Raw genomic sequence first — 12973 nt, forward strand, 5'->3', positions numbered from 1 at the left:
TAATTTTAAAGATGTTCTAAATATAATTATTTTAAATATAATTATCTAAAATGAAGATGAGATATTTAATTTTAAATATAATTAAAAAGATGTTCTAAAAACATACAATTAAAAGGGTAAGTTGGTCATTACCCATTTAAAATCAATTTTGATTCAAACTATCCAAACAACATCAACTCCTAAGAATCACTTTTAAATGAGTGTATCCAAACATAATCAATTCACATCAAACTCACTTTTAACCAAAATCAATTCTTTCAAACTCAATTCTATCAAAATCAATTCTCACCACCGCTATACAACTCACTTTTAACCAAAATCAATTCTTTCAAACTCAATTTTATCAAAATCAATTCTCACCACCGCTATACCAAACACACACTAAGTAGAAAAGAAAGACCAACACGAAATCTTAATAGTTCCGCTTAATAAGGAACAAAATTTGCCTCTTCCAATAATAAATATAATAAAGAAATCTATGCTCCCCCTTTCTAAAAATAAAAAAAAAAAAAGAAATAAATCTTGGTTCCTCTCAGAAAAAAAAAATTTGCTCAGTGAACCCTCAATCCCTAAAGCTTACGAACTCCAATCCTCAAATATGGTATTCAGTACCTTCGAAAATCTCAAATCATCTTTCAAGCTTCAAAGAACCCTCCAAACCCCCTTTACTCCTTCTTCGATTCTACCCTCGAACAATCTCACACCTCTTCCGAAATTCCACTAATCGTTTGAGAAATCAATGCTCTTTCGAAATTTCAGAGTCGCATCTTGCGGCGACGACGACGTTTGTTGTGATTGACGAAGATAGTGGATCCAAAAGGTATATTGGTTGCTGTGATTATAGCTTTTATCGCCTCTGTTCAATATAGATTTTTAGGTTTTCTCTGTTTGTTTAATTTAGATTGTTGAACATATTCTCTTTCTCTCTATTGCTGTTGTTTGTTTTGTGTTGTCTATTGATAGAAAAACCTTGTAATTATGTAATTGTATGATGGCTTGGAATTGTTAGAAGTATCAAATTTTTATAAACTCATGTTGTAATCGATGGCCTTTTAAATGTCTAAAGCTAGTCCTTGTGCACATTTTTTTTTATCAACTTATATCTCTGTTAAAAGTTGGGCTTTTTCGTTGTGCACATTTATCTCACTTACTTGAATCGGTTAATAGATAAGGTAGTTGAATAACATGGGTAATCACAAGTTACTAAAATTATTCAACTATTTATAAAACTAGGATGATTAATTAGCTTCTCTAAAACAGAGTTGTGATATAACTAGTGTCTATGAACCACGGATACAAACATGGACACCACTCATGACACGGACAATGACATGCCGATTTGAGAAAATCAAATAATTCATTGTAATTATATGCGTTGGTGTTGTGACGGACACCGACAAGTGTCCGACACCGAGACATGCCTAATTCAGGGAGTGTCCTGCCTCATAGAATAGTGTTCATATGCTTAGCAGATGAAAGTTACTTTTCTTTCTTAAAAGTTGTCTGTCAATACTTTCTATCATTTGAAGTTGAGAGGAAGCTGGAAATTTTGTACGATAATGTAGTGTAGAATTTTGCAACTGTTTCTATTGAGGTTTTATATGCTAGAACTTTGTATGATAAACTTTATATATGTGAATATTTCCTATTACACTTCCACATATAGTTAATTAAAACTACATTAAGTGTGTAAAAACTATAGCACATACACGTGTTTAAACGTATAAAATTTTCAAGACAAGTATTCATGGTTGAACAAATTGTATAATTGAACCATCAAGTAATTAATTGATTTAACGACTGGTTTCTCATTCACAATTTTTTGGTTTTTTACATTATTAACCACCTAATTACTTTAGTGGTTCATTAGTTTATAAACTTGATTTTTTTATTATAATTTGTTTTTCCCTACATCTATTCTTTAGGATTGTTATTATCAAATCATTAAATAATGTCTGCATCTGGGTCTGCACACATTGGACTACTACAATTTGTTGTCATCTATCTGTGATTAATAACAGTTATTGTAATTTTTATATGTATCTAATAATATTATAGGTTGCTGCTAGTAACTGAAGCAGTTTCTATTCCTTACTCTAACTTCACCACTCTACCAATCAGGATATTTGTTGTTGCTTCAACGAGTACACTCCAAAAGAAATAACGGTAACTCATGTGATTCTGAGATAGCTGCTGCTAAAGTGAGAAGATTGAAACTACTGGCTGATTCAATGGCGTTGAAGAGATGAGAGTAGATTTCAAAGACAGTCAAGAGTAGTTTATTCTATTTGAGAAGGTATTTATATGGTTTAAGCTTTGTAATTTTATTTTTTATTAGCTGGTAAATGGGGGAGTTGGTTTTTGTTGCATCCAAAGAATGGTTCGATTTGTTTGAGGAATCAAATTAATTTCCCCATGACCACTGATTTAACACTACTCGTTTCAGTCTAGCCATTTCTGGCCAAGGGCGCACAACACTTTTCCCTTAACTTCTGAGTATAGGAGCTAGTTTGGACAAGAATCAATTAATTTCAGGCACCATCTCCTGTTTATCATTGTTTATCGTACATACTATGATTAATAAAATTTTTCACACCATATTTCTAATTCCTCTTGTAAGAGCGTTAATAGTAACAAAATCAGTTCAATTAGTTTAAGTATGTTATGAATCTTGTCCATCAAATGAACTATAATAGCCTTACCCTATATATACTCATCAATAGTAATATATTCACTTAAGTTTGTTTAACTACGTTGAAGAGTATATTTGTTCATGTTTGTGTCTTAGTGACATGCTTGTTTTGCTTCTGTATACAATCAGAGACAGTGGAATTGAAGCATTTTATTAGCTCTTTAAAAGATCAACAGTGTTGTGATTGACAATGGCTGATCAACAAGGTTTATATACATTTTTTCCCCATTTAACATGTTGTTGGGTCATGCAATTAACCTTCTCTTTTTTGTTTATTTTTATTGTATTGGGTCAAGTACAGGCATGTGATTGATATGTGGTTCTTGGTGAAGGATGATGGAGTGTTGGACATAGTGATTTATAATTTGTGTGTGCTTACTCTTAGTTATAAGAACTTTACTATATTTTAATTATTTCTTCTCCATTGATTGTGTCTTAGGGTATACTACACAGTAAAGATACAAGTATTTTATTTTGAACAATGTTATTTTGATAGATATATGAATGATATGATTGAGAAGTATTTGACTTTGTCTGGTTCATGATGTCAGGAAAGGTTATTGAACAAATAAAAGAAAAGCAACTACTATCTGATTAGAACCTACCACTACTACAGAAATGATTTTTTACATCAGTTGGAAATGACTTTTTACATCAGTTTGTAACCGATGTAAAGTGATATGATGTGGTAAGTCCACATCCTTTCACATCAGGGTGCGACTGATGTGAAATCTTGAATTTCTACATCAGGCCTGCTTCCACTGATGTAATAGACGCACTTTGAAAATTAACACTAGAGTTTTCACATCAGTTTTACAATAGCCACTGAAGTTAAATGCGCATATTTCACATCAGTTCTCAAAACCACTGTACTGAAATAATTTTTTCTTTTTTTAAATGGCTTATCAGATAAGCTTGACACCTGCTCTTTTCTTTTATATTAATAAAATGAAAACAAATTATGGATAATTTTAATGCCAAAAACGAAAATATATTATCTATTTGGATATTACATAATCAACCCTTAACTTTCCACGTCAATATTCTAATATATATATATATATATATATATATATATATATATATATATATAACATATGAATACAATATAACTCGGAATATTCCAATAAACACTCAACCTAGTAACAAACACTCTCCTCAGTCTATTGGTCTACCTAGACAGTTTAACGAGCTACCTGAGCTTGTGCTTGTTCAAGAAGTTAAGTGACCAACTTGTAAGTGCGGCCGTTAAGGGCCTTTGTGTGGTCTATCAGCTGATCATACCTGGACAAGAAGCAATTCAAAAATTAAGGATCCTAGAGCAATTCAAAAATTAAGGATCCTATAAATAGAGGAAAAAGGATAAAACCAGACTATCAGTTACAGTATTGATAATCCTATAAAACAGACCTGAAAACTGGACACTACACCGAACTGACACAAAGACACCAGTAATAATTTTAGAAAATAGAAGTGATAATATGCAACTACAAGTCTCAGTGTTGTGTGGGATACTTGGACACACTTTTAGTCTAAAATGTGAGTGCCCCATAAGTTAATACGGTAGAAAGCCATAAGACTATAAAAGCCCTTATTTATCAAGTCGGTAACAAAGTCAACTTACACATTTGGATAATTAGGTTCCATGATAACGGTTCCAGTTTCAGAGTCAATTTTGGCATCAAGCTTTGAGCCACGGATGAGATTCACAATTCATCTCTCAGCTTCCTCATAATTCAGATTTAGCTTCTCAGCAAGTACACTGTTCAAAAGAAATATCAGCAATTGAGCAACCCTATAGTAAAAAAATTAGCTGCATTGCATGTAAAGTAGACCAGACCAGAAGGAATCATCAATTAAGTAAAAATCACAGAGATAATAAAGTATCATAGGGCCAAATCGTATGCCACAAAAGAAAAATTACGACTATTATTTTGTAGCAGATATTAGGTACATACCCCATGTCAAACTGCTGATGTATTCTGCAATATGTCTCAAAAATAAACAGCCTAGCATTTTCAAGGAACTCATCCCTTAATGGTATAGTTGAGAAGTTGTTTTCTTCAACTCGTTTACCAACGAATGGATCATCGAGAATTACCTGCATTTTTGCATATTACAATCAACCCAGAGGTGAAGCAAATACCTAATAAGGACACTATAAAAAACTAGTCTCTTGACCCGTGCTATCGCACGGGTCTATTATAGTGTTAGTCAGATGTATTATTTGATAATGTAGAATGAATTAGCATTTAATATAGGTTATAATATCAACAAACCAAGCATATAATGCATGAGAGGAAAATAATTGTAAATCAAAACATCTTATAGACCGCATTTGATAATATATTTGTGTCATCGTCATATGAATAAACTAAACTACATTTTGAAATAGTTCTTTATAGACCACATTTGATGTTACACTTGTATCATCATATGAATCAACTAAAGTATAGTTTGAAATATATCTTTATAGACCACATTTGATGTCACATTTGTATCATCATCCACGTAATCATGAATCAATATCTTCAAATCTGTTTTAGAAGTAACTCTAGACATGGCAACATACAATTGTCCGTGAGAAACAAAAATGAGAATAACCTCAAATCCGCCCCAATACCAACTATGTGTGGAGATGAAAAAACTAATAGAATGAATTCATGCAAGTCTCAAAATTCTTATACTTTTTTTATACGATAAGAATGATACTTTGGTATTGTTCTCAACTAACAACTACTTTCAATTGCTATTAAATAATACTCCAATTTTCAATTGCATCAAATATTACTATTGCATTACTTCTGTGGTACTGTGTATTCCAAAATCAAACGCAATCTAAACCATTACATACTGATCATTACATAACTATTAAATATAACTATTAGTATTTCCCTTTTTTTGAGGACCAAACAATGACTTTTCCACTCAATGTGATACTAACACAAAAATTGCATTAGAAGCTAAACCAAATTTATTTAAACTAATGAGAAATATTACAAAAAAAGGTGAATGCCATCAAGACCGCAACTACACAAAATTGGTGGGAATATACTTATATTGGAATTAATGCAAATTCTAAAAATCATATGAAGATTTGGTAAGAAGCAGAGTACCAAATTTATCCATTCATAAATCATTGAAGCTATTAAGCATTGGCTACAACCAAGCATTACGATTCTTGATACATGAAATAGGTTTTCACCAATCTGATAATCATGGGTAAAGAAACAAAATGTGAATTTATCTTTACATATTTAAACAAAACAACAACAAATTTATATCAAACATTGGTGTGCATTTGATAAGAATAATACTAAACTCAAAAATCAATTTCCCCTTAGACTCTAATTAAACTGACTTTTTCTGGGCACACTAAGAAATTAAAGGAAAAAGAAATGGAAGCAAAAAATAACATGTGGATATTGTGTGGACATGCAATTAAAATTTTCAGAAAATAAAAGATAAGCTTCAAGTGCCACACCAATTAAGAAAATAAACAGTGGAAGAGAAAATCATATTTTCATATTACCTTCCAAACTCATGAGTGCATCAATGGCTTCTTGATCTCTGACAAACATAATGAAGTTGTACAAACTCGACATGCTTTGTGTTGTAATGGAAAGATCTCCTATAGAAATATGTTTGTGGTGACTGATACAAGCAAGCAGTGTCCTTAAATTGTTGGAGTGCAGTGTGAGAGTTCAATACCGTTCTCTTCACGCACCATCAGTACTAATTGCTACTAACATGGTTTAAAGCAATGCACTACTCTCTAGTTTTTTCAAGCCCTTTTTTCTTCCATTGTCATGGTTAAAAAAGATGAACAGACTCCAATCCATCAACCATATTCTGCTTTGCACCTGATTTAAAGGTGATGAAAAATTCTGCAAAAAAAGTTCACCAACATTAATTATTTATTAATATCATTAGCATGACAAGCAAGAGTGTGGTGCTACTAAATACATCAACAGATAAACAACCTTTGAGTCAATTATTTCCTTCAAGCGATTGAGTTCTTCAAGAGCAATATCCCACTTTTGCATCAATACTTCAGCTGCCAGCTTTCCCCATAATGCATTCAAACTCCTTTCATTATTTGTGCATAATGCCTTGTACTGGTAAAGATAGTCAGCAGCACCAGAGTAGTTTCCACATCAAACTGAAATTTGGCATATTGGTATAATGCCTCTATCTGCGCACGACCAATCTGTAGAATCATCCTTTTAGAAGTCATAATTCAAATACAACAAATTCAAATTTCCAGAAGAAAAACAACATAAAAAAATGCTAAAAAATTAAAATTCCAAAAAAAAAACAATGGGAGGATATTACATTACTATGATTCTATCAAATCTCTGCTAAAAGTGGTATTTTATTAGTTTAGCCTGAACTAAATATGCTACTCACTCAGCATCTAAAAGAGTCAAATAACTCCTCATTTCAGATCTTTGAAACTTACTTCTAATGTAGATTTCTCAATACCTGTCCTAATAGTTGCTTGATCCAGTTTAGGGTGATGAACAACACCTAAGAAGTTGAATTTTCCAAAAAATGAAAATCACTTTTAATCATGTAGAGAAAGATCAATAAAATCGGATGACAAAAGGTAAACTGAATGAGCGTATAAGCACCTTCTTAGCAATAGACCCATAGACCATAACGGCAATGAAAAGTATACCATATAAATCATTTTATTCATAACAAACAAATTTAAACCAAACCAGATCACAATAATAAAAAAATTCTATACTTTTTTTAATGTTAACTAGTTTTCAAGAATATGAAAACTTTGTAATGATTTGACTATTTATCCAAAAAGAATAGGCAGCAAATTAAGTAATTAGTAAGATAGAAGTTCTCAGATCACAAAGACATGAAAGAATTGTTTATAGTAATTGCTTCTTTTTCCCAACACACATCAAAGGAAGATCACAATAGTAATTACAGATTGAGAAGCTTATAAAATATTAAGAAATAGTTCGATAATGTAAAGCTTATTATTCTTTTAATTTAATTCATGCATTGACAATTACAGCACATGTGGAGGCTCTTTGCTTATCACAATAGACAACAAAATACAAGAAAATAATGAGTTTGAATAATCAAACATCAACGGTGCCCTCAGCGTATATTGATTGACCACAAACATTAAGTTGAAATTCAAACTAAAGAAACAACACTCAATTAAAGAAAAATTAAAGAAACAACACTCTACAAATGGGTTAGGGTTTTACAATTGAAAATTAAGAGAGAGAGAGAGAGAGAGAGAGAGAACTCACCGGAGGAAACCACTGATTGAAGGTTCATGATTGGAGCTTGGAGGTTCACGATTCACGATTGGAGGTTTCACGATAAGAGAGAGAGAGAGAGAGAGAGAGAGAGAGAGAGAGAGAGAGAGAGAGAGAGAGAGCTCACCATGGAATGGAATGGAAGTTTTTGGTTTCAATCTTCCATCGTGAAGATTAGAGGAGTGAAGATTGAGAACTCAGGAATGAAATCAAAGATTTTGGTTTCACGATGGTGTTTTGGACGGTGAGGAAGGAAGAAAAGTGTGGATTACGATAGAGAAAGAGATAAGGTAAAGGTGAAAATTTGTTTTTACCTCAGTCAGTTCTCACCCACTGATGTGAAAATAAGTTAGCCAAAGTTTTCACTCAAATTGCGAAAATGCCACCGCATGTTTTTCCCTTCATTTCAATTATGCACTGATGTTAATTATATATGCTATCAGGAATTCTCATCAGATGCTTATGTCAACTGATGTAAAAACTCATAGTGTATATCTTTCCCTTCAGATTTTTTTTGTGCTGATGTGAAAACTTAAACACCATTGATGTAAAATCTATATTTTGTAGTAGTGTACGTAATAATAAGTTGGAGCAAGGTCTATGATTTATAACAATACACAACTTTAGAAAATCACTCTAGGTAAAGTTTCAATTACTTTGTTATAGGATTACATACTTTTGATGTTGGAATATCAGCATTGTTGGTTGAATTTAAAGTCTTTAAATTCAATTAGTTACATGTATGTTATAAAGTTAAGATAATAACTTAATATTAGTGGTTATAGGTATGTTATATGGTCTGCTTCTACCTTTTGGATAATTGCAACAATGTAAAAAACCCTCTAATATAAGAAGACTAAGTTTGTTTTTGATCTCTAGGAGTGTCTATGGTCTGTTGTAGTTTACAAGTCATTTGCAGAAGTTTGAGTTCTGAAAAAGGAAATTGGAGGCTGGACCAATGAGGACTTCTACTATTAATTTTCAAGATGTTTTTTTTTGTTGTTATAAGGTTCATATCTCCACTGTTGCATAGTATGGAGGACAATATAGTTATGTTGATGGTTCAGGTATGTTATAATATTTTGTAAAATGTGAAACTTAATAACGTGTGTTGTGGAGCAGTTTGTGATGAGTATGAGTTTTGTGTTAGTCTTAGAGTAGAGAAATATTTTATGTAGGTGGCTTAGGATCTTGATTGAGGACCTACTAGTTTAGTATTATCTTATGAAAAAAAGGATAACAAATGTTTGAAATATAATAGTTTAGTATACTCTATTGTTGTATCTCTTTGGGAGGGAGTGTCTTTGTAATTACTACCTCAGTGTTTGACATATACAGTTTAATTGCTTATTGAACATATTTCTTTTATTTTGTAGATGAATGGTTAATGATGATATCGATGAAGAATTTCAAGATTTTGAAGTACAAGAGATGAAGACATATGTTGATATTTAAGTGTAGTTATTTAAGTGTTGTTTAGATTGTGAAAATGATAATTGACATTTTGACTTAAAAGTATGCATTAAATATTCGAGTACTTTATCTTGAAGAATTATTTTTGATACCTATATGAATGATATATTATTGACAAGTATCTGGTATGTAATCTTGAATCTAGGATTAAATTTGAATTTTGCATGTACAATATTTCACTGAAGTCAAATAATAAAGTTTTATTTTTGACTTGAACAGAGTAAGGGAAAAAGTAATGATTCATTCAACACAATTTTAAAGAAATTACAAATTTATTCACAACGGTGAAGAAGTGTTGCTGTAGATATTTACCATAGGGTTTAAGAGAACGCTTTCAGGAATAATAACAATCTAAAACCGTTGGGAAAACACCCTAAAGACCGTTCTTAATTTTGTGCCAATTGCAACGGATTTTTTGTCGGGACGGCTTAAAACCGTTGATGTTGTGAAATTTTAAAACCGTTTTTAAAAGTTACATAAGACTACGGTTTTATCTATACCGTTGCCGTTTATGGAAAAAACCATCTCGAAAGGATAAGACAACGCCTCAGTCTGCCACGACCAGAAAAGCGTTCTGGTATCCTATGGAAACGGTTTTTTCATACTACGCAACAGTTTTTAAGCGTTTTCATAGGACGAAAATGTTGTTATGCACTAAAACTGCCATATCAGTACTCCCAGCAGACAAAAGCGATATTTCAAAACTGCATAAATTGTGGAGCATGCTTAGGAAAGTACTCTTGTGCTACATGTAAATTCTTTAATGATGATATTTCAAAGCAGCAATACCACTGTGATGAATGTGGCATCTGCAGAATTGGTGGCAGTGATAACTTTTTCCATTGCAAAAAATATGGATGTTGCTATTTCGTGGAAATCAAAGAGGGGCATAATTATGTAGAAAGAGCAATGCATCATAATTGTCCTATTTGCTTTGAGCATCTGTTTGATACATTGAGAGAAATCAGTGTCTTACCTGTGGCAGCTTCGTCTAGGCCAGACATATTTGTGCGAAATCCGACAACAATCTCACCGCCACCAAAACCTCCGGACACTAGGATGCAAGCGATAGCTCACCCACAAACACCGTCGACGGCATCATATGAGTTTGCTGCAGAAAAAGAGCTCCATGAACCAAAGATGGAGTTACAACTCACGATAATCATCTTGAAGGTCGTGGATGTGCAGAAAATGGAACCACTCCGAGAATTCGTCGAACATTTAGGTGGCAGCCACACTACTAAAGAATCAGAAGTCTCGTCTAAGCCCAACAATGAATAGTTCACCCAATGTGTTGATGCTACTATGGATGATGTTGAAGCTTGCAAGGATGTTAACATTGCTGTTATGATTGGTTGATTCCCACGGAAGGAAGGAATGGAAAGAAAAGATGTAATGTCTAAAAATGTTTCAATTTACAAGGCTCAAGATTCAGCTTTGGAGGAGAATGCTGCTACAATTTGTAAAGTGCTAGTGATTGCCAATCCAGCAAACACAAATGCTCTAATATTGAAAGAATTTGCTCCATCAATCCCTGAGAAAATTATAACATGTCTAACTAGACTTGATCATAATAGAGCATTAGGCCAACTCTCTGAGAAGCTAAATGTTCATGCTAGTGATGTGAAAAATGTTATCATTTGGGGAAATCACTCCTCAACTCAATATCCAGACTTCAACCATGCAACCGTGGCAACAAGTAATGGACAGAAGCATGTCGAAGAATTAGTTGCTGAGGATAATTGGCTAAACAGTGAGTTCATCATAACTGTTCAGCAGCGTAGGGGTGCCATTATAAAAACCAAGAAGATGTCCAGTGCATTATCAACAACATGTGCTGCTTGTGATCATATTCATGATTGGGTTCTAGTTACACCTAAGGGCACTAGTCCTTTGGAAGATCATCCAAGTAACTCATTTTATGATGGTCATGAATTCTTGTGCATGAATTGTCATATACATGGTTGCATTCAAGAGCTAGTTGGTATCATTCATAACATTGAAAGTGTTGATTCTTTGAATGGATCTAAAATAATTCTACAACAAGTCCAAGAGTTGGTATATTTTTCAAACCAACCATCTTTGCATTCCAACCAATGGGATCCGGGTGGGTATTCTCTTGTTCATTGGAAGAGTCAACATGCATGGGAAGCTTTTATCAGAATGAGAACTCGGGTCGAGTTCTTTAGAGGTGGAGGAGACTGATGCAGGAGGGTTTTATTAGTAATTTAGTAGTATTTATTATTTAGCCAAATCTTAGTAATTTTCTAGAACTTTCTATTATTATTACGTTTAATTTTATTTTGGCCCACAGGATTGTTATTTCTTTCACTATATAAGCAGAACTTATGTAGCCTAAGAGAGACACTTTTTGGATTCAATAAAATTATTCGAGATTTTCTCTCAATTCTGGTGGATTCCGGAAACCCATATTTTGATAGGTTTGTCGCTTGCAACCCTATTTTCACAAGTTTGTCGCTTCCAAACTTGTTCTTTTCTATCTAGGTTTAGCGCTTGCTAACCATACGCTTCCGTATTTATTATTAATGGCTCTGCCGTGGGCAGCTTTTGAATGGTGGAGTTTTTATTATGCTCGGCTATACACTCAAGCACTGAAGCTGCCGCCGAAACGATCGAAGTCTTTTGACCATGCCTAGGGAATTTATAGCGACAGGGGACTTCAACTCACCTTCTTGTGTGGAAATAGCTGTTTATCTCGCTTTCAAAGAAATGTTTGCAGAAGGTTCCATTAATGCTCCAAGGATTGTTTATGCTGTCGAAACTTTAAGAGTCATTATTTTGGAGGACAACACAATTGTTTATCAAAATGGTATTCTTTATGAACGAATGGAAGTGCACGGTGGACAAGGAGAAGAGTTTGCTAGAATGATAAAATTGCCACAAGTCACAACTAAGAATGATGACTCCAAATATGCCAAACTTTTAATAGAAGGAATGAACTCCTACGTGTTGGGCAAGTCTATAACCTCAGGTGTTAATTTCAGCTCTGATACCAACTGACGCAGTACATAAGCGTAGGGTTAGCAAGCGCTAAACCTAGATAGAAAAGAACAAGTTTGCAAGCGACAAACTTGTGAAAATAGGGTTGCAAGCGACAAACCTATCAAAATAAGGGTTTTCGGAATCCACCAGAATTGAGAGAAAATCTCGAATAATTTTATTGAATCCAAAAAGTGTCTCTCCTAGGCTACATAAGTTCTGCTTATATAGTGAAAGAAATAACAATCCCGTGGGCCAAAATAAAATTAAACGTAATAATAATAGAAAGTTCTAGAAAATTACTAAGATTTGGCTAAATAATAAATACTACTAAATTAATAATAAAACCCTCCTGCATCAAAGAGTCTAGGTGAAAGAATGGAGGAAGAAGAAGTAAGTTTTTGGTTATTTTTATTTGATTTGGAAGGAATAAAATCCTTGCCTACATATCCACAAATGGAATCAAAATCATTGTAGTTCTCTCTCAAAAATTATTTGGTGGGTTAGATTGATTTTA

At 33.1% G+C, this 12973-nt stretch overlaps 2 long non-coding RNA genes and 2 pseudogenes across 5 annotated transcripts; 3 read left to right on the top strand and 1 right to left on the bottom strand.

The window, feature by feature from the left end:
* The first annotated feature begins 443 nt into the window (after positions 1 to 443).
* On the top strand, positions 444 to 3297 carry LOC146898947 (uncharacterized). 3 transcript variants are annotated; one of them, XR_015021915.1, is made up of 3 exons: positions 454 to 820; positions 2122 to 2898; positions 3244 to 3297. It is a non-coding gene; the product is annotated as an uncharacterized LOC146898947 (long non-coding RNA). The 3 variants fall into 3 exon arrangements; XR_015021916.1 differs by lacking the exon at positions 3244 to 3297 and having other exon boundaries at positions 466 to 820; positions 2122 to 2296; positions 2822 to 3220; XR_015021914.1 differs by lacking the exon at positions 3244 to 3297 and having other exon boundaries at positions 444 to 820; positions 2122 to 3220.
* A 344-nt stretch (positions 3298 to 3641) lies between these two features.
* LOC146898948 (eukaryotic translation initiation factor 3 subunit E-like) lies at positions 3642 to 6218 on the bottom strand (annotated as a pseudogene). The gene is made up of 3 exons (XR_015021913.1): positions 4651 to 6218; positions 4317 to 4454; positions 3642 to 3976 (listed from the first exon to the last, which is right to left on the bottom strand). The product of XR_015021913.1 is annotated as a eukaryotic translation initiation factor 3 subunit E-like (transcript).
* A 2343-nt stretch (positions 6219 to 8561) lies between these two features.
* Positions 8562 to 9614, top strand: LOC146898949 (uncharacterized). Its single transcript, XR_015021917.1, has 2 exons — positions 8562 to 9050; positions 9360 to 9614. It is a non-coding gene; the product is annotated as an uncharacterized LOC146898949 (long non-coding RNA).
* A 751-nt stretch (positions 9615 to 10365) lies between these two features.
* On the top strand, positions 10366 to 11661 carry LOC146898950 (malate dehydrogenase, cytoplasmic-like; annotated as a pseudogene).
* The last annotated feature ends 1312 nt before the right edge of the window (positions 11662 to 12973 follow it).

The sequence above is a fragment of the Medicago sativa genome, chromosome 8 (genome assembly GCF_051527215.1).
Source record: "Medicago sativa cultivar Bolivia chromosome 8, Bolivia_mono, whole genome shotgun sequence".
Lineage (NCBI taxonomy): Eukaryota > Viridiplantae > Streptophyta > Magnoliopsida > Fabales > Fabaceae > Medicago > Medicago sativa.